Here is a 20,475-nt window from a genome sequence, read left to right on the forward strand (position 1 = left end):
TGCAAAGGAGCAGACACATGGTGTATAAGAATACTTTTAGAAGTTGTAGAGATTACATCAGAAAAAGCTTGGGTTTTAACCTTTAGGCTGTTTTGATCCAGTGGCAAATAAGACCTGTTCAAATCAACTCCAAGGCAAATGTTAAAAACAAACAAACAAACAAACCTAAAAAATTGTTTTTAAAGGTGCACTGAAATCACCAGAAACATGGACTTTCTATTCTGGGTCTCAGGAGTGAGTAGAAAAATAGATTTTATTTTAAAATTTGAGTGACAAAGCCCTCTTCCAGAGCTGTTCATAGAATGGGAAATAGTGCAGAAACTTCCTGCGTACACAAGTTACTTAGAACAGACCACTGAAAATAATAATCAAAAAATACGGCAGTATTTTTTGCCGATGGCAGTAACTGAACTGAAAATCCACAATCTGTGTTAGCAGAATTGGAAAGGAAGTTGCAAACAAGTATATTGGAACTGAAACATTCAGGGCTTCATCTCACTGGCGATTTTTCTCAGCATGAGTCTTGCTAGAGCTAGAGCATGTTATGTAGGGGCTCACACAGACAGATCGTATCCCTAATCTAAGGGCAGAAGACAAAAAGCCAACATGAAATAATCCTTAAAAGCAAACCCACACCGAGCACTGGTTTTCAGCACCCAGACTCCATGGCTGTCCCATCGCAACAGAAGATCTGATCCCTTGTGACAGGGTGCAAACTAACCTGATTGCCCAACCTAAGCAAGCAGAGAAGGGAAAAAATGAATATGCTTCATATCACCCCCATTTACATCAGTAATGAAGTTTGAATGCTGCAAGTGCAAGAATTGGAATTATGAGAAAAGCTTCAAGCACTAACCAGTCACAGAAGGAGGAGGGAGGGGGCAAAACCCCCCCAGGTTTAGACTACTTAAAAATTCAAGCAGATACACATAACATACACAACATAAAGCGTAGGTCAAACGTGAAGAAAAATTCTCATCCCCAAGAGACAGCATCCACACGGCAGCGTTAGAACAAGGAAGGCTTAGATGTACACTGTGCTGGCAAAGCTGGGCCACTGCTGCTTCCCCTGCTGCCTGCTACGGGCAGCTGATCTTTGGCCTGGGCCAGACCTTGAGAGCCAGCTTCCTCACACGCTGGGCAAATGCCATCCTGGCTTCATTTCCACCATTCAAGTACATGGCATTTGATTCCCCACCTTTACCTTAAAGTGCAGCTAAGCCATCATTTCTGATGCACGCAGATCTCTAGAGCAACAGCTGTAACTAAGCGGTGACCTGGGTGTCCACAAAAAACCTGGGTGTTGCAGCCTGGAGAGAAATGACTGAGCAGATCTGATCTTGCTGTAGGGCTGGGTGTCAGGATTGGACCATCCCTTCTGATCCCTGTTCTATGAGTAACTTGGGAAAAACACAGATATTCTACTTCTGTGGCAGAAATACGTCATGACAGGCTCTTTGACCAGCCTCACCTTCTAACAGCAATTTTGGTTATTAGCATTGCACTGGGAACAATTTCTACTAATTGCAAAAGAGGAAAACTTTGTATTTACTTGCTTCACCTGATGTGAAATATCAGCATTCATTAAGAAGAAAACATTAAGCATTCCAAAGCTAATATTTGCTTATTAGTTTTTTGGGGGTTGCATATTAAATTCTGAAATCTTTATTAACTTTATGCTACAACAGTGCTCATAAAAGTTTAAAGCAGGAACTGTTCCTATTCAAAGTCATTTTTTGCAAACAAATATTAGCAAACTCAAAATAAACACTCTGATTTTAGGACAACCGTGAAAGGAGAATGCATTCAGAGTATTTCTTTCCTTTTGCATGACTGCAAATCCAAGACAAAGTTTGACTGGAAACAAGAGGACATCAGGATGTTTCCTTAACCTTGCAACACAGTATGTTGCATTTCTGGTTGACTTCAGGTACAAGAGACAGATATACAATGAAGTTCAGCGATAGATCATAGGAAACAAAAGCAAACAGCAGGCTTGGAAGAGCAAGGTTTGGCTTTTAAAGTCTCTCCATTTCCAAACTAAGCTACACATTAAGCAATTGCTTCAGCTCTCTAGTCCCTTCTCCCATTTACAGAAGCGTAAAACATTATTATTTCCAGGATCACACAAATTCAGCTATACACGAGTGTGATTTCATTTAAGATGCCTTCCCCACACAGACACATCCAATTCCAACATTTCATGTAGCCGCAGCACCTCCCACAGTAACTATTACCCGGGGGTCGGCTGGGGCAGGGGTGGGCTGGGGGAGCTAGGTTTGGAGGCCTATGGGGGGAGCATAGGTCCGGGAAGGACACCCTGCACCGAGGTTACTCATCCATGCCTCGAGAAACAGATTTTTCAGTGCAGCCTTGCAAATGTTTCATGAGATGCAACACAATGCTAAGGCCACAAATTTGTCACAAACTGGAAATTCAGTGCTGCAGACAGAAAACAGAATTCAGATTATAACAAATTCACAACACCTGCATACCTGCAGAAGAGTGAATTAATCTACCTTGTGAACAGAATCTTTTCCCCCATTCTTGTGTTACACAGAGGACAAAAAGCAATTGCTGAAACAATCCAATTGCCATAGTCTAATTGGTAACTTGCTGCACACCACAGCAGATTACATTGTATAAAGGACTAAGCATACTTTACAATCAGGGTGCTACAGGCATGCACACATACCACAGCTCAGACATGCAGGCATACCACAGCTCAGCTGGTAGGAAGGTCCTGAACCAAATCCTGAAAATCTTGATAGTCTGTGACTAGTTGATGTGGTAGCACAAGCCAGGTGAAGAGGAGACACCAGAGCTAGCATCCTCCACTGCCACCCAGCGTCCCTTGCTCTTCTGCCCACAGGAGCTGTTCTGCTAACTCCTCCAGGGAGAGTTTTCAGACAGCCTGGCTGTTACACCATGCAGGTCAGAAAACCACAGTGCTTGTCAGCTGGGACGCTGTTTCCCTCTGAAGCCCCTTCCCTCACCCACAGACAGGAAGGAAACTATGACTAAAAACTGAATTTTTTTCTGACACAATGTCATACACCACATCTTTGTACTTTTTTGGGTGTACTACACCCTCTGACACATACACACACACACACTTTCAGACGAGTTTCTCAAGTAGCAAAAAACTCCTCTCATACATAATGCTGCAACTCTGGAAGAAGGGCTTCTACCATCTCATCAAGAGAAAGCACAATCATTTATTTGGTATTCATTCACAACGCAAGACAGGCAGAGAAAATATTAAATGCCCACAAACACTCTTAGAGCCCCAAGGCCACCTTTTGCCAAACTGATCCTTATGCTGATTAGAAAGTGTGTTATGTTATATACCACTTCATATACTCCATGCCGACTGCTGTCATAAGACAAAGCAACTTTTCAGCCGGAATTAAGCACCAGCATCGGCACATAAGAGCACTGCATCATGCCATCTACTCCCTGCCACTGCCTCAGCATACGCCAGCACAGCAGTTCGTCATCCAAACCCCTCATAAAAACCAATTCTGGCTCACTGTAACTTCTCACTACTTGACAGTATGTCAGGCTCTTCTATTTCCCACCTGTCCGAGAGCTGAACAGATGATTCACTTTCTACTTCCAAAGCTTTTCTCTAATGAGGAGCTTGTGGCGGCCAACTCTGCACCAGGTAACGAAGCTGCACTGAAGCTGAACCCAGACAACTTCACAGGCGGGGCAGCACGGCAGAGGCTGGCAGGGACCTCCAGAGATCATCCAGGGTGACCTGGGGCAGGTTGGTCAGGGCCATGCCCAGTCAGGTTTTGAGTATCTCCATCGATGGAGACTCCACAGCCCCTCTGCAACTGGTTCCAGTGTTTAACCACAGGAAAAGAGCAGATGCCGAAGTGTTCTCCAGAGGTTAGTCTCCCAGCATGTTGTACAAAGCCTCTACACAGAAAGACTTGCACTGCTGCTTCACACATGCAGCACTGTTCATTAAGCACACATCTAATCAGTCTTAACACAACACTTTTGGTAGCCCACTATATGGTTCTACAAGCTTCACTAAGGTTAAGAGATATAGCGCAAGATCTCTATGTACATACAGCAGCCTTCCCCTCCCCACCTGTACCAGCACATGAGGTTTGCAACACTCAGACACAGAACCAGAACAGCCTCTTAACATTTACTTACTAAATGAGTGTATGACCGAGAGAGTCCAAACCACAGTAATACCGAACTGTGCCTCAAATGCAAGAAGAAAGAGGTGGCTATTCCATAGTATTATGCTCTAGTTTGCTGGCTCTACTGCGAATTCTGACAAAAACCAAGACTGACCAGCAAAGGAAGAAATGCAGAATTTCTTGCAGGAAAAATAAACTCCAACTAACAGATGCTGAACAATACTACTTTTCCCAAGACAACAGCTTTTATCTCACTTAACAATAGCTACATGCTCCAAATTCTTTACATTTCTGCCTGAAAGCATTTTACAGCCTTCACAGAAAGCCTCCCTTTACCACTGAAGTGCAGGAAAATGCCACTAATAGCAGCAGCTCAGACAACATGAGCCCACTGTATGCTTAGAGGCAAAATTACCGAATGTATGAAAACTTCTCCCTTTATAATAAACAGTAACCTGTTTTTTTAAAGTATGTTCAGCATCAGTTTTCCATAAAACGTTCTTGAATCAGGCCTTAGCGTTAGATGTCATAAAAACATATGACTGAGCTAGTGAAGGGGGGGGGGGGGGGGGAGAAGGGAAAAAAAGAAGGGAAAAAATATCACTGTTCTGTAGTAATTTTTGTTGCACTTCAATACATAAAATACTTTGCTCCATCTTGTTGCCTATAGCAAAGTCCTATACCTAAACTTTCAACATGAATTTTAACATTTAAAACACCAAGCTTGGTAAAGTAGGAACAAATCCAACATGGTCCTCCTGTCCCCCCAAACCCCTACCACCAGCCACAGCATCCCCCCTGGGACCTAACATTGCAAACGCATGACCTGTCTCTCTGACATACCTGTTCTTTAGGAGGGGAAAAGCACATCACATTACTGTAGCAGGCCCAGATCAGATGCAGAATTTCAGAAGCTTTCCTGCCAAGGCTGTGTATCTGGGGAAGGACAGGGGACGAATGAAGGGGAAAGAAGAAAGAGTTTACTAAAAATTTGGATTTATAAAGGTCACTCAAGTCACTCTCTGCTGTTGTCAACAGAGCAGATCAATTTGACTGCTGTTCTCTCAGCACCTGAGGGCAAGGCGGACGTATGGACCATTAGCAATAATTCACCCTCCCAATGCTGCAGTCATTTGCCACGTATCCATCAATCCAACACAGGCTCCCAGGAGACAGCAGAATCAGAGTAGCAACCTTCTGCCTTCAAAGTTATCACAAAACAAGTGGAAACAGCAGGATCCATGCTGCTAGAGACAAAACTAGCCCAACTACTTCGAATTTGTACTGTCAAATGAGAAAATTTTTGATCTGGGCTCCAGTTAAGATCTTGAGCCACAGAACAGAGGGTCCATAGGGGATAATATCATATCCATGTGCCACCTCCTCCATGTGGCAGCACTTCCGCAGCCTATGGGGATATATTCACACACACACGTATACCTACAGGTATTTCATGCGTTCCTGGGCTATACCCAGGACACAGAAAGCAGAAAAGCAACAGTGATTGCCAACACCGAGTGTACTGTCTGATTCACAGTCTCCACTCAACCTGCAAATGTCTCTCTGACCTCTTTTCAGTCCTCACTACAGCTATGATTTCATGACAATGCCAGAAAATCAGCACCACAAACCCCCTGAAAACAAATGAAATCAAAGAGTTTCCTGGCAGATGCAGAAAACAGCCCAATGTTAGATCACTCACACACCAGCAAAGAAAAAAGCAATTTTCTTGCCCTTTGTTGGACTGTAGAGATGCTTCATATCCTCAAGATGCTAGAAGCTATCACCACTGTGATCCCCTCAGGAAAACGACAGGTGTCAGCTGCTGCAGGAGCTCTCACATCCCAGCACCAGCAAAAGGGAGAAGGGGAAGGAAGAGAGGAACAGCCCTCAGGAACCCAATTCTCCCACTCCCCAAGTCTGACTGACCCAGTGTGGATTCTCCTCCAGCGAGGGCCAGGAATGAAGCATTCTTCCGAAGACTTCAGAGGTGGGAAAACAAGAAATATGCTCAAAACACTAACCTCCCTTCACAGAAATGCTACACAATCAGCTCTAACCCCAAGTTCCTATTCTCCACTTGCATTCCCATGGGAAGAATAATGGGCTTTGTGCTGTGAAAGGACACAGAGGTCACGAGGGAACAGAATACTTCCTATGGGAAAATCATGACCAGTGTACTAACCTCCTGGAGACTGGTGTCTGGAATGGGTTAATCCTGACACTGCTCTTTCAGAAACACGGCTCCAGAACAGCCTGTATGTTCTCAGTTGAGTATACTTCATAGAGGGGTACTTTTCACATTCAAAAAGTAGAAACTCTTCAATAAATTAGATTTCAGGCTGCATTCCCCCATTCCAGTTATATGGCCAAAACAGTATTTAAAGTCTGAACAGTTTTTGAACCAAATTTCAATACACAAAAAGTGCACCTAACCAGGCACATGCTCAGTGCAAGTCTCACCTTCCTCTGGTCAGAATGTGGTCAGAAACAAGCTAGTTTTGACAGGAACTGAACCTCTGAGTTCTCAATATAATAGTATAATATTGCATTGCGAGGATCAAACATCTCCAACATACCCTTTCCTTCTCATTTATACTTCTCTGAAGACACCTCAAAGCTCTTTGCACCGGTCTAACGTTTGGACCATGTGCTCTAAACTTGCTTGGCAACTCATTTCCCTCAGTCAACTAAAAAAAATAAACCACCAAAACCAAATAAAAGCATGCTTGCCAGGAACTTAAGAGGTTTAAGGATCAAAGACTTATGCACATCTTGACACAAAATTCTATACAAATTAACAGTAGCCACTCACTTGATTCTCACCTTTTTGCCCATTTTCTTCCCCCTAGAATATTCATTTATGTTTTAAGAGTTGAAAAATCCAGAAGCTATCTGAAATAGACCCCATTTTACAAGTGGTATTTCACTCATTTTACAAACTTTTAATCATATCTTGAAATGCTTAAGTAGCAACAACAGAGAAACACTGCCACAAAGATTCAAAAAGAAAGCACCTAAATAATCTTAACATCCCAGACAATACATTATCTGCTACCAAAGAAGGGACTGGCATTCAAAATAAGTTTCCAAAACTATTTTCAGGACATCTTTTGCACTTTCATGCGAAAAGAGAAGAACCTGAGCTAAACTCCTGCTTAAGAGTAGCAATTCATTGAACACAGTTTCTGTCAAATGTCCTTTCTGGCTTCCTAAAATACTTCTGACAAGGTTGGTGTGGATGAAGTGACAGGATGTTCCACGTGAAGAACTGTAAAACACAGAAGTTTGGGGTATGTAACAAAAATAGAAAGTATCCAAATTTAGAAAAAAAAACGACAACTTAAGTTTACTACTCTTTTTGCATCCAGCCAAAGGAACCTTACTCGCCTATTAAGTATACTGACAGCTTACCAAACACAAGAAAACATCTCCCAATCTCTTCTTCCTGACCACAGAGTTCTTGCCCAACCTAGTTCTTGTTAGCAATGATCTGGTCTCCACTGTCAATTTACTACACAGAAAGAAACATGATCATATGAGACAGCTTCTCCCTTAAAATATGGGCTTAGCCTGTTTTAGTACCATCTATTACAATTTCATAAATATTATTAGTATATGCCTGGGACAGGGCAAGTGATGGAGATACATGGTAGCAAACCTGCAAAATTAGTTAGGATGGGTTAATCTAGAGAAGAAAAGATGCAGGATATACACCATAGAGGGAATCCCCAAATTTAGTTTCCAACTTTGGCACTAAGCTGCTGAGCAGCTTTTGGACAATGGCTTGTTCCTTCTAGACTCATTTCTCCCTAGTCTGTAGAAGGAAAGAAAATTATACCGATTCCATTAAAAAATACTGTGAAATATAAAGCTAAGAATCACAACAAAAGCTGCTACTGTAAATATTAGGAAGCTACACAACAAACTCTTACTTTCTTCACAGTTTCACCAGAACCTGCTCTTCTAATGAGCATGCCAAGCAGCGTGTCAATTCTCAGCCAGATAAAGTCTGTAAGCCCTCCAGAAAGCAGTTGCTTTGTTTGTCAGTGAACCATTCAGAGGATTTCTAGCTAAGGTGGATTTTTCCCACAATACCAATCTATCACCTGCAACTGAATTTTAAAAGTACAACCACAATGTTATATTTTTTCCAGGCCTTAGGCAACTGAGTAGTAAACTCCTACTCTAATGAGATAAAGAGGCAAGAGAGACCAATCAGATTGCAGTGTTTGGCTTTTAATTTAATTCTTGAATTTTTTACTATAGAAAATAGACATTTACTTAGATAAATAGAATCCCACAGGTATAACACTATAATCCAAAAACTACCAGGAGTTTTGGAAAAGATATGAACTCTCAAATGCCATCCAATACACAAACTTTAAACAACGGTAGTCAGAATGTCTTTCGAAAAAGACTTTTTCAAGCGCCTCGTAAACCTCCTCCACCATCGATTAGCAATGACTGTACTGACCTGTAAAGTGGCAATTCCTTCATTTTATCAAAAGAGTTACTGAACTTGGAACTTGCCGTCCAACACATTTTACACTGAACTTCCCTGTCAATAAGATCAACACCAACACCAATTCTTTATTATTCAGTCCACTAAAGGTTCTTCCAACGTTATTTTTGCTGTATGGTTAGTTCTGTAGCTAGTACGTTCTCAGCCAAGCTCAGCTCAGGTGGTGTGGCTTTAGTACACTTCTCCCTGTTGGTATCATCATGGCAGGGCTTACAGAACCAGGCTGTAGTGTAATTCCTTAAAAGGTTCAACAGAAATAAAAAGAACAAACATTTGAGCTATTATCTGGTTAGAGAGCATTAGGTCTGATTTCCTTCATGTGTGGCACCACCTCAAGGGGACCAGACCTAAGCAGTACCTGAATTAACTCTATATTTAAAACTCCCAACAAGCAGAGCTGAAGACGTGTCCAAATGATGAAAATACAGAGAGAGGTTCCTGCACACTATGTATGAAAACATTATACAGCAGGTCAAAAAGAAGTCTGAGGAACTACTGTGAAGAGTCATAAGAACTAATAATAAATGCTAGTTCAGATACCATGAGCAGCTAGTCCTCTGGAGCGTCCGTAGGGCCAAGAGATGATCAGGATATAAAAGGAGAACGCAGAGAGAACAGAAAATCATAGAAGAAAAGCTAAATAAAACTTGAGTTTATCTTCAGAGAGGAGAAGTTATGAAGCAGAGGGGGGCAGGGAGCTTCCATGCTGAAATCCTGTTAGGAGGGACATCAGGCTCTATCACAGATTGGTGTGTCAATGAAGGGGTTACAGAATGAGACGCTACACCAGCCAGGGTCCTGGACCAGAGGGTATTATTGCAAGAGACCCAGAGGAACTCCAACACCAAACAGCTGAAGGAACATGCAACCTTTTGTGCCAATGCAGTTGCTGAAAGGTGGGAAGTATTCTTCCTACTTTTACTAGGGAGTATCTGGGAAACTACAGATCACTAAGGCAGATCTTCTGAAGAAATCAGGAGAAAATAGCAAACAATTGTTTGATGGAAGGAGAGTTACCACACATTGAGGAAGAGTCAGCTTCACAAATCTGTTGGACTGACTCCTCCAGAGGAATAAACAAGCACATAGATCAGAGATCCAATTTAGAAAGCCTACGTAGACCACTAAAAATGCGTTCAAGAAAACTCCTTGGGGGGGACTTCTAAAAAACTAAGCTGTCATGCAATAAAGGGGGAGGGCCTTCAATGCATAGAAGTTGATTATAAGAGAGCTTAAAAGAGGATCATAACAAATGTCTGATCCTTTTAATAGAGGGACGTAATCAGACAGTCTCATAGGAAACTGTGCTGTTTGACGTATTCACAGTTTCCCTGGAAAAAAAGTACAGTCTTGATATAAGTAACACTTTCAGTTGTCTGTTATTATTCATGACGGCAAAGATCAGGCCAACTGGAAAGTTGGCAGAAATAACTCCACACCAAGTGACCGGGCAACAAAATGAGAGATTAAGTTCAATGCCAATGAACAGTATGTGAGGCATACAAGGAAAATAAAGTTACATACACAGGAATGCATTCTCCAATGTCTATTGCCACCCACGAACAAGATCCTGGGGTCCTAATCGTTAATTCTCTGAAAACGTGAACTCGATGCAGTCAAAAAAATCAAGTTGTGTATTAGGAATTGTTAAGAATGGAATGGAGAACAAATAGAAATAATTACATTAATATGTAAATCTGTGCTATGCACACACTAAGCACTATGCACAGTTCTGGTCATTCTTCCTCCTCATCTCGAAAAGGACACGCAGGAGAATTAGAAAAGGTACAGAGAAGTTCAACAAGGATGACCAAAGATAAGAAGCAGCTTCCATAAAACAAAAAAGTATGGGAAGACTTTTCAATCTGGGAAAGATTTTATCAGCAAATGGATACAACGGACTTCTCTAACAGAGATGATCTGAGGAAACTGAACAGGGGAGGGCTGCCTCTTTCATTACAGGAATAATTCAGCATCAAACAAAACTATGAAGTGGCAGCTCAAAATAAACACACAGTTAAGCTGTGGAAATCTTTACCCCAGGACATTGTCTATGTCACAGGGGTTAAAAAAGCAAGCAGACAAATTTTTGGAAGAGCGAGCCGTAAAGCACTATTCAGCACAAAGCCAAGACATTCCTCTCACTCGAGAAGCCCCTCGGCCACAAGCCACTTCTCCCAAACACCGCACTGCCTGCCAGTATCCAACATATTTGTCTTGTTTGGACACTCTTCCCCTGTACTAAATACTGTCCACACTCAGAAACCAGATACTAACCTAAACAGACCGTCAGTCTGACCCAGCAGCCATCCTTATGCAACGCATCTCACGTGATCACTTTTGGAATAATCCGCTTCTTTTTGTTTATCGATGTAGCTGCTTTACAACGAATGGCTAGGGAATCACCTTCTCCTAAAAATACCAAAAGACTGATGCAACACCCACATGCAGTTACAGATTGGAGCTTTACCATTAAATCCACCTCTCACTTCAACAAGAGCCTGCTGGCCTGTTGCAGTATGCCCCAACTCAGTGGCCAGGCACAAACACTGAAGAATGTGATCAACTTTTCACTCTCTGGCTGCTCAGGAAGTTCCTGACTCCAGAAATTAACTCCAGGATACAAATAGTAACCAACAAAGAGCACCTTTGATCTTTTTTAGGATATACCTTGTCTATATGAATGCACTGATCAGGCATCTTACAGCCACATTTTAAAATTTCTGAAGCATGGAGAAAATTCATTTCCATGAAAACAATACGGACTCCAAGTGTTCAGTAGGTGTTATTTACCTTCTTGTAGGTCTTAATCAAGCTCCATCGCTGTAATACAAAGTAGCTGTGCCTACATTTGTACTTCCTCCTGAAACACAATGTCATCAGCTTAGCTCTTTCTTTTACAATCACTGCAGCCTGCCTATCATTGCAGCTCTTTATGCAAGATTTCTGAGAGGAGTACACAAACAGCTCACCCAGCACAGACCTGCAATACACTTGTCTTTCTACTACGGCTACTGTTTCTACTAATACCATTTTCTAAACCTCTCTGCAAGATCAAGTTTAACATCTTAGCCCATGCCTCTAGTTTGTGGTATGAAATATGTAGAATGCTTTTGGATGTCATTCATGAAGTGGTAACTTTGTCAGATCCATGCTCAGTGCCATTTCTGAAGTTTCCAAGTACTACATATATTACGGACTAGCCATAAAGAGTCAAAACCTCCCCAAAGCAGCCCTCACCTCACTGAAGCATGCAAATTGAAAAAAAATCAAGGTAAACATTTCCATATAACCATGACAGCTTTCTGTGAAGCACACAATGCCAGACATGCACTTTTGCACTGCAGGACACAATCTTTATCTTCCCGTTCACGTGCCTCATGCCTCATTCTGTCTGCAGTGAAAGGCACTAACTGCAAGGCAAGCTGCCCTTCGCCTACTCCGTTCATCCTGCCCCAGTGCTCACCCAGTCATGGTCAGAAACCCACAGCACAGCCAGCACAGAACAAACCTCGTTAGTAATTACAGCTCACACGTGAGAGAAAACAAGGCTAGAAGGGATTTTGAAGGCTCTAATTCACACACCTCACTCAGAGCACTACGATTTATGCTCAAATTAATCCCAACAGATGTTTATCCATCTTGTTCTTAAGCATTTAGTGGGAGACTCTACAGCCACCTCAAGCAATGTGCTCCAGTACTAAGCTTTAGACAGTTTTTTTAACGTTTTACCTGTGTCCCTCCCTGCTGTTTAAACCGCTCCTTCTGTGCTGTTCTCAGTGGGCAGGGAGAACAGGACAGCCTCAGCAGCAATACTTGCAAGAGTAAATTCCTTGAGTCTCCCTCAGTCTTCTCAGGGCACACAGCTTCCCCTGATTGTGCTTTCCAGACAGACTGCTCTGCTTCATAGTCTCTCCACTTGGTTCATGTCACTTTTCCAGTGTCATACCAAAACCAGGTCACGGGGTGTCCCAACAAAGCCTTACCGGCACTGGGTGGAACGGAAGGATTACGTCATAACCTGCAGTTTATTCTCCGGTTTATATACCCAAACAAAACTTTTGCCTCCCCTCCCTCCTTTCCCCACAGGAGATCACTGGTCACCAGTGCAGGTGAAAGGTTCCTTTAATTATGGATTATACCTAATCAATTATTCTAATGCCTGCAGCTGGTTATTTTTGCTTGATTACAAAACCTTACTGCTGTCCTTATTGACCTGTAGCCAATTTTCAGGCAACATTTAAGTCACCAAATCCGCCTCTCAATTTTTAATCCTGTCATATAGCATACTTGTAGTATGCTTCCCTGCTTTATGCCATTTACAACTGCAACATGCATAGTCTGTTCTACCACTGAAGTCATGAATGAAAACCCATAGCCCCCACCCCACAGTAACCTTCCCAAAACAGCCTTCCATTTTAACAAGATCTTTGCTGGTACTCCAAGTATGTTTATTTAACCACATTTGTATCCATCATACAGCACCTTCTTAGGGTTGGTTTTTGTGTTGTTTTTTTTTTAAATCTTACCTACTTGAGAATCTTATTAGGACAAAAATCAAAACCTTACTGAATTCAAGATACACGGAAGCTTTTGTTTCTGCAGCCAGAAACAGACCTGACATCTTATCCTAGAAAGAAGTAAACTCACTTTGCCAAGGAAGTACCTGTGGCAAACCAGCACTGGCTGTTACATGCTCCCCATAATCTTTCAGGTGCTTACAAATCATTTGACTACTTGCTGCAGGATTTTAAGATGACTACAACTCCCCATTCTCTTCTTCCCACTCTTTCACCTACATAAACTGCTCGCTCCTCTCTAGTCTTTCAAAACATCACCTGTTTTCCATTGCTTAAAAAACACCTACTAAAGCTTTTAAGTTTTGGGGTTTTTTTTAGTTTGTACTTTAGGTACACAGACAAAAATATCTCACTTAAATGACTGCTTGCAAACCTGCTCTTTCTTTTTTCTAGTCTGTCACTAGCATTAGTTGCTCACCAGCTGACTTTGGTCTTCAGTAGGAGTCATAAGATATTGAACACTTCAGCTTCAATGACACTGGACAATAAGTTCTCCTCTATGTTCTCTCCTCCACCATCTTCTTACTATTCAGACATCCACAGAATAATTTTTGTATCCCTTGATGGCCTCTGATAGTCAGGTTTGATTTCCACCTTAATCCTTCTTACGTGGTCTTGCCACTCTTCAAACGAAGAACAGAAACAGCTCTGGGTTTGAATAACCCACATACTGCAAGCATGATGAAAGCAATATTTGCAATTAGTACTTTAATAATATGATTTCTACCTAGCTCCAGCGCTGCTTTTTTGAGACAAAAGTATTGGGTCATTTGCCTCCTAGAAGAAAATTCCCCCCCAAAGAAAACAAGGAAATAGCTTTTAGTAAGCCACTCTCTCACATTAAAAAGACACCTCTATAACAAAGTCCAGCTATCACTGGAAGAAGTTTCCTGACTAACTGCAATTAGAGTTGGATCAAATGAAGTTTATGTGTTAAGCACTATCATTTTCCTGAAAAATATATTGTGGAAACATCCAAAACAATAGTCTCCCCATTTCAGAAGGAGGACTTGGTTTCTGTAGTACCAGTTGGGTACCTTCCGAGAGCTGTCAACAGAAGAGTTTCCGAAACTTCTGGGTTTGCCAGAAAAACAGAAGTCTACCTTTGGCTCTCTGAGGAAATGCGCTTCCTGTTCCACACAGACCCTCTCTACGGCTCCTGAATGTTAGAGCTTCAGTGGTATTTTCACTCTGAACTCTCGAACACTGGAAGTTTTGGCTGTGTCCATCATCTAATTGACAGGGATCCTCTCACAGGCAGGATGCTGACACTGACAAAAATAAGGGAGACAACAAACACAATTCTGACCACTTAGTCCATGAAACAGAAAGCAAAAGTTAAGATGTAAACTTCAGTTTGTATTTCCCTGCATTGTTCCCTCAAAAAAAAAACCAAAAAAAAACCCCAAGCCTTTAATCAGAACAGTTTTCATGACAAAAAAGTAAGTCTGCACTTTAAGATCTTCCAGGATTGAAAAGCACCCTCAGAAGGCACAAGGGAACGCAAGCATCGGTAAGGTGACTCACTTGCATGGGATGATTTTCAGCAGGTTCTAGGTTACAGAAGTAACATTTGGCAAGCCTGAATAAGCAAACTACCAGGACTCTCAACATCCAGTAAGGGAGCTTTTGTCATCCTAGCATCACGCAGAACTAAATATTTTTCTTTCTAATAACCACCAATTAGAAACCCAGGATTAGCAAATCACTAAGCTCTTTCCTCCCGACAGCGAAACAATCCCAAAACTACTGTTAGACAACAAGTCTGAAAGTCTGACTTGGACATTGTCTTTTGAAAACAAACCAACTATTATTCCCATGGCATCTTTACCACAATGGTCCATACAAGATTAATTCAATTTTTACCAAAGAAATGCAACCCTCCTCCTCTCCTTATTCACCAGTGCTCTCTCATTGCAGCTGAAACTCACTCTTTTACTGGCAGAAGGCTTAGAATTTTATTTTCTTCCCAAGGGAACCCAGTTACACAGAAAGGACAGCAGCCATTCTGAAACACCGGGACTGTGTCTTCATCTGAGGACACAAAATAAAAGATTGTCTTGAAGACAACCACCTTTAAGTCCCTGTTTCTCCACCTTCTTTTTGATATTTTCGTTGTGAGAAGTAATAGCTTACAGACATTGAAACAGAAGGCTGCACTACCACAGAACCGCCTAGAGTTCCTTAAGACTTTTCTTTCTCACTGTTTAACGCACTGTACAAGTTTCAAAGGAATTATAACACAAGGTATTACAGCTAAGGAATGCTTCTAAAGCTCAGCCTACCTCTACCTTCCGGTCCTGTTTTATACTCAAAACTGAGCTCCTCAGGCCAAGCGCCATCGGTTCCTCCTTGCTTGTACAGCACCCGGCACAGAGGAGCGTGCTCCCCATCGGCGGGGCTCCGTGCTGCCACAGCATGCTGTAGGAAGTCTTTTGTAAAATGGGAGAAAGCTGCCTGAAGCTCCCTGGACAGACAGTCAAGGGAGGTCTGTCAGTTCCACGAGTGAGGCACAGAAAATCGGCCGCAGCAAGAATAGGAAGGAGGATTCCCAGATCACAACATCTGCTGATATTGCTGTACTGCTGCTATTCCCCTTCCACTCATTACCTACTACATTCCGCTATAGACTGGTAAAACTATTTTTGTTCATCAAGCTGTACCTATTTTTTTGAACTCTTTGCTCATCAGAGAGGGGAAAAAAAACCCCAACTTTTCTATGCATAATTATATGAACTCTGATGACAGACAGGCCTAGCAACCCACTGAAATAAAGTAACATTGAATAGCTCAACAGCTGTCTTCAGAAAGAGCTTGACAAATTCATTCATCACCGAGATTTTGACACTTAAAAAACTATTTTAATGCTCCTGAGAGAAAAGCTGATTCTTCTTTGCTCTTTTATGATGTTATATTTGAATCACATTTGGAAAAAATAAACAGCATTGTACCGAGTTAAGCTTTATAACTGAAAATACTGAGCAGAATTGTTTTGGTGGAAGGACTCAGTGGCTAACAGCACAGCTCTCGACGTGTCATACATTCAATGAAAATCCCAGGGTGTTTTCCTTTCTTCTGAATTCAAGTCAGCTAATCTCCTTTCTGCATTACACAACAGCTCATGTAATCCTAAATTTATCACACTAGTATGCTGTCTTAACAGTTCTAGGTTTCACAAAGAGTGAGATCATACCTCATCTTTGCCCCTTTCATGAAAGGAAACTTAATTTGTCTTTCAACAATCCTGAAAAATAAGCAGACATTGCATTCAGGAAATTTTGGCATTAAGGCAGTAGTCCTTTCCTCGGGATTCTCCCAAATACAAACCCACAGCTACACCACTTCAGGATTCATATAGCTCCTCTGCTTGCTCATTATTTTTAGAAAATAATCTAGAAATGCTCACCCGCTCTCATACAAGGAAGCCGATTCCTAAGTACTGACCAAACTCCAAAGACAAGGGCGATTACCCAGAGTAAAAGATACTTGCAGCACTGTGCCATCATCACAGAGAGAAGTCCCCATAAAATCAAAGCAGCAGAATAGTTGTGGTTCTGAAGAGGTCAGTAACTACCTACCGGTGTGCCAAGCAAACCTAGCAGAGCATCTTACTCCACATTTCAGTCATTCCCTTTACGGGCTGTTGTTTGCTTCTTTTCTACAAAGCACATTCTTCTGATTCTGCAGCAGAGATGATTAACTCTTTCAACTCACCCTCCTTACTGATTTAGTCCCATCCCACCACCTTTGACCCACCAGCCCCACCAAAACCTTCTACATCCCCCTTTCAGACGCAGCAATACCTCAGGCTGATGACTCCCAGTTTCCTAAGCAGTAAACGCTCTCTGTTTTGATCCCAGTTCCTTCCGAATCCTCCTGCAGGCAGAGCAGTCGCTACTCCAGGCCCTCAGCAGATCCTCTGCACAAGTACCCAACTAATCTTCCCTCCCTTCCCACAAACACCACTTGCTTCTTCATCCTCAGCTGCCAAGAGGGTAGGGTGGTCTCTTCTGCATATCTCAGGAAACCACAGCTCTTCGCAAACAAGAAAATTAATCCCCGTCCTTTTTGCTAACACCCACGCCACTGCTAATTATTAGAAAAACACGTTCATAAAATAAAAACGCAACCCGGAGAACACACCCACCACCCTCTACAGCCAAATCCCCAAATCCAACAGACACCTGAAGCACCACAAGTTAAGGGGAGGAGGGGATCCAGCCGGCCTCTCCCCACCCACCGGCCTCCTTTGTGCACCCCAAATCCGCCTCCCCGCCCCCTCCACGACAGAGGGAGCGGGGAGCCCCCCACCCACCGTTGAGGGAACCTTCCCACCGGGGAAAGGCCTAAAGGCCGCGGTTCCCTCAGGAGATGAAAAAGGAGGGGGGGGGTGTGCTAGAATGACCGTTAAAGGGCCGTTAAATGAGGGGCGCGCGCCCTCCCCTCACACGCGCGGACGCGCGCGTGCGTGTGTGTGAGGGGAAGGCGCGCGCCCAGGCCCGGCGGGAACCACGCTGAGGCGGGGGGGAGGGGGAGTTTTTCGGTATCCGTCGCGGACCGATCGCGTTCGCCGGTGGCTTCTCACCTTTACCGACGGGGGAAGCGGCTCCTCCTCAACCTCCGACCTTTGACCTTTTACGCGGCCGTGAGCCCGTTTTGTTGTTTGTTGGTTTTTTTTTTTTAAATTTACCTTGGGGGGGTTGTTTGGGTTTTGGGTGGGGTTTTTTTGGTTTGTTTTAAACACCACCACCCCGCTTTCCTGACCCTAAACCTTGCCGCTCGACACGTCGTTCCCGGTCCGGTTTAACCCACCCCCTCCCGCCCTCCCCCCGTTGCCGCCGCCGCCGCCGCCGCCGCCGGGCTCCACGCGCGCGCGCGCAGCGCCGGACGCCGGCCACGCCTCCCGCCGCCGCCGCGGCCACGCCCCTCCTAACCACGCCCCCATCCGCACGCAGAACCACGCCCTTTTCCCATATAACCACGCCCCTTCCTCCCTTGCCAGCTCGCTTCCCTAGCACTTTGGACACGCCCCCTTCGACCGTCAGGCCACGCCCTCCCTCCCCGGCGGGGCGGGCACGGCGGCGCTCACGTGGGAAGGCGGAAGCGGCTCGGTGGCGGCGGGAGCACGTGGAGCGGGAATGGAGGGGAAGGGGGGGTCCTGGAGCACAGAGGGGATCGCGGGAGCGGGGACGGACCGAGTACCGGCCGCCCTGGGGTTCAGGGTGGGAGGAGAGAGCGGACCCGGACCGTGACACCGGGGAATGGCGGGGCTGAGGCGGGAGGGGGGGGGGGGGTCAGGCGCTGGGAATTCTGCGGCACAGGGTAGACGCGGGGGAGGATTGGGCACCAGGAACCCTGGGGCAGCGTCAGGGGTGGGGGGGACGACAGTGGACCTTCCACCGGCAGCTCGGTGCAGGGGATAGAGGGGACTCGGCTGGCCGGAGCTGCGGGGGACCGGAGCGGGCCGGACACCGGGAGCCCTGGGCACAGAGGGGACAGTGGCACATGGCTTGGGCTGGGTCGGGAGGCTGCTCCCCTGGAAGGAGCAGGTGGTACCCACAGGCCAAGGGATCTTTTCCTTTCCCCCCCCCCCAGAAATGCCCATGCTGTTCCTGCCAACACGGCCTTGGCATGGGGTGGGATGCCCCATAGCCTGGGCACAGGGCGCCCGCAGGGTCAGGGCTTACCCTGTGGCACCAGAGAAAAGTCGTTAGCGTCTTTTCCCCCAGTGCGGAGGAAGCCATGGGGGAAAAGGCCGAGGTCGGCAGGAAAGGATGCAGCAGCTCCGGTGCCGGCAGGGACAGAGGGGAACGGTGGAAGGCAGCCAAGCCACCACTGCCCCACAGCCAGCCAGCCCCACATTGGTACTGCTGGCCTGGCAGTCACCCCTGGCACAGCTCCCGGCTGCCAAGCATCACTCCTGAAATCCCAGGGTAGCCCTCTGAGGAAAGAGGAGGTGTCAGAAGGGGAACCAGCCCTGAGAAGACAAGTCTTGGTGGAAAACCAGAGCAAGAAGCAGGGAAGGAACAAAGGAAAGGAGCAGAAATAGGACAGGGTAAAGGCAGCCCCTGCTCGTTCGTCTCCTGGGGCTGAGCACCCCCCACGCACCAGACTTTTCCAGGGCCTTTCTTGCAGCCATCAGGCTCTGACGCTTTCTGACAGTCCCCACTGCTGGCAGCCCTTCCCCAAACCATTGCATCCAACCCTCTCCCAGGGGACCTGCACCCCTGCCCCACCAGTCCCAGCCTTGACGGGCCTTTCCCCAGTTGCTGCCTGGCCAAGGACCCAGGCTGTTCCCACCAAGGCCAAGGGAATGAAGACCAGAGACCTCGGGCCAAGTCCCACCTGCCTTATCAGTCGAGATGCAGCGTTGTTACACAAGCTCTGGCTCTCAAACAGAGCACTGCACGTAGCAGCGGCCCCGAGCACGCAGATGTTGCCTGACCCTGCGCAAGGTCACCCCGTTCTGCCATCAGTAGTGTCCCTCCTCGTCTCCACTTTCTGCGCTGCCTTCCGCAGCATCAGCTCCAGAGCAAGGTCTTGGTTCAGCCGTGGCCATGCTGGGTGGCCTTGGCTCAGCAGAGCTGACAGATTGGCCTCCAGCAATCATGTCCTGATGGCAGATGCCACCTCTGGACATTGAGCAGGGATGGAGGAAACATTGGGCTTGATCCTTGCTGTCAACCAGGAACCACCACAGGTTTCACCTCCCCTTCTCCAGGAGGCATCTCCCAGATGGTGCCTGTCCAAGCCCTCACCGGTGCACAGTGCAAAGAGCGGCTCGTTTGGAAGGGCCTTGGATCCTGGAGAAACATCCCCCTGCATGGGGACACCAGGGGTCAGGGTGCTGCTCCCCGAGTGGTGCCCATCCCAACTCTGAGCCCCGGACAGCCTCTGGTTTCTTGCTTGGATGGAGGCATCGGTCGAGCACAGAAAGAAACCGGGCAAAAGCCAGCAGCAATGCCACACGGTCACCCTGCTGGTTTCAGAGGAGGGAGGCAGAGCCTTGGAGCAGGGATGTTTTGGGATCTCTCCAAGGGATAGCTAATCATCCAGGCGTTACTTCAATTACACACCATTATACGCCTACTACAGGTGCATTTTAAGCAGCCATAGTGCCTGCAGCGACGGTGCCAGCAGCTCCCTTCCCCAAGACCTACCAGTCATCTCGTCCTCCCTTTGCAGATTGTGACCGCGCATCAGCCCC

General features: G+C 45.3%; 1 protein-coding gene across 6 annotated transcripts in view; it reads right to left on the reverse strand.

The window, feature by feature from the left end:
- SCAP (SREBF chaperone) overlaps nucleotides 1-18,082 on the reverse strand; it is a 67,196-nt gene extending 49,114 nt beyond the window's left edge. For 2 of the 6 annotated variants that reach the window (XR_011323782.1, XM_069778427.1), the window contains exons 1-2: nucleotides 17,854-18,071; nucleotides 5,007-5,099 (exon numbers count right to left, since the gene is read on the reverse strand). The gene's annotated coding sequence lies outside the window, so the exon portion shown is untranslated. Of the gene's footprint in view, nucleotides 1-5,006; nucleotides 5,100-10,965; nucleotides 11,095-11,481; nucleotides 11,503-17,071; nucleotides 17,368-17,853 lie in introns of those variants that run through there. The other 4 variants (XM_069778428.1, XM_069778430.1, XM_069778432.1 and 1 more) reach the window with 4 other exon arrangements.
- Nucleotides 18,083-20,475: the final 2,393 nt, after the last annotated feature.

The sequence above is a fragment of the Haliaeetus albicilla genome, chromosome 2, assembly GCF_947461875.1.
Source record: "Haliaeetus albicilla chromosome 2, bHalAlb1.1, whole genome shotgun sequence".
Taxonomy (NCBI): Eukaryota; Metazoa; Chordata; class Aves; order Accipitriformes; family Accipitridae; genus Haliaeetus; species Haliaeetus albicilla.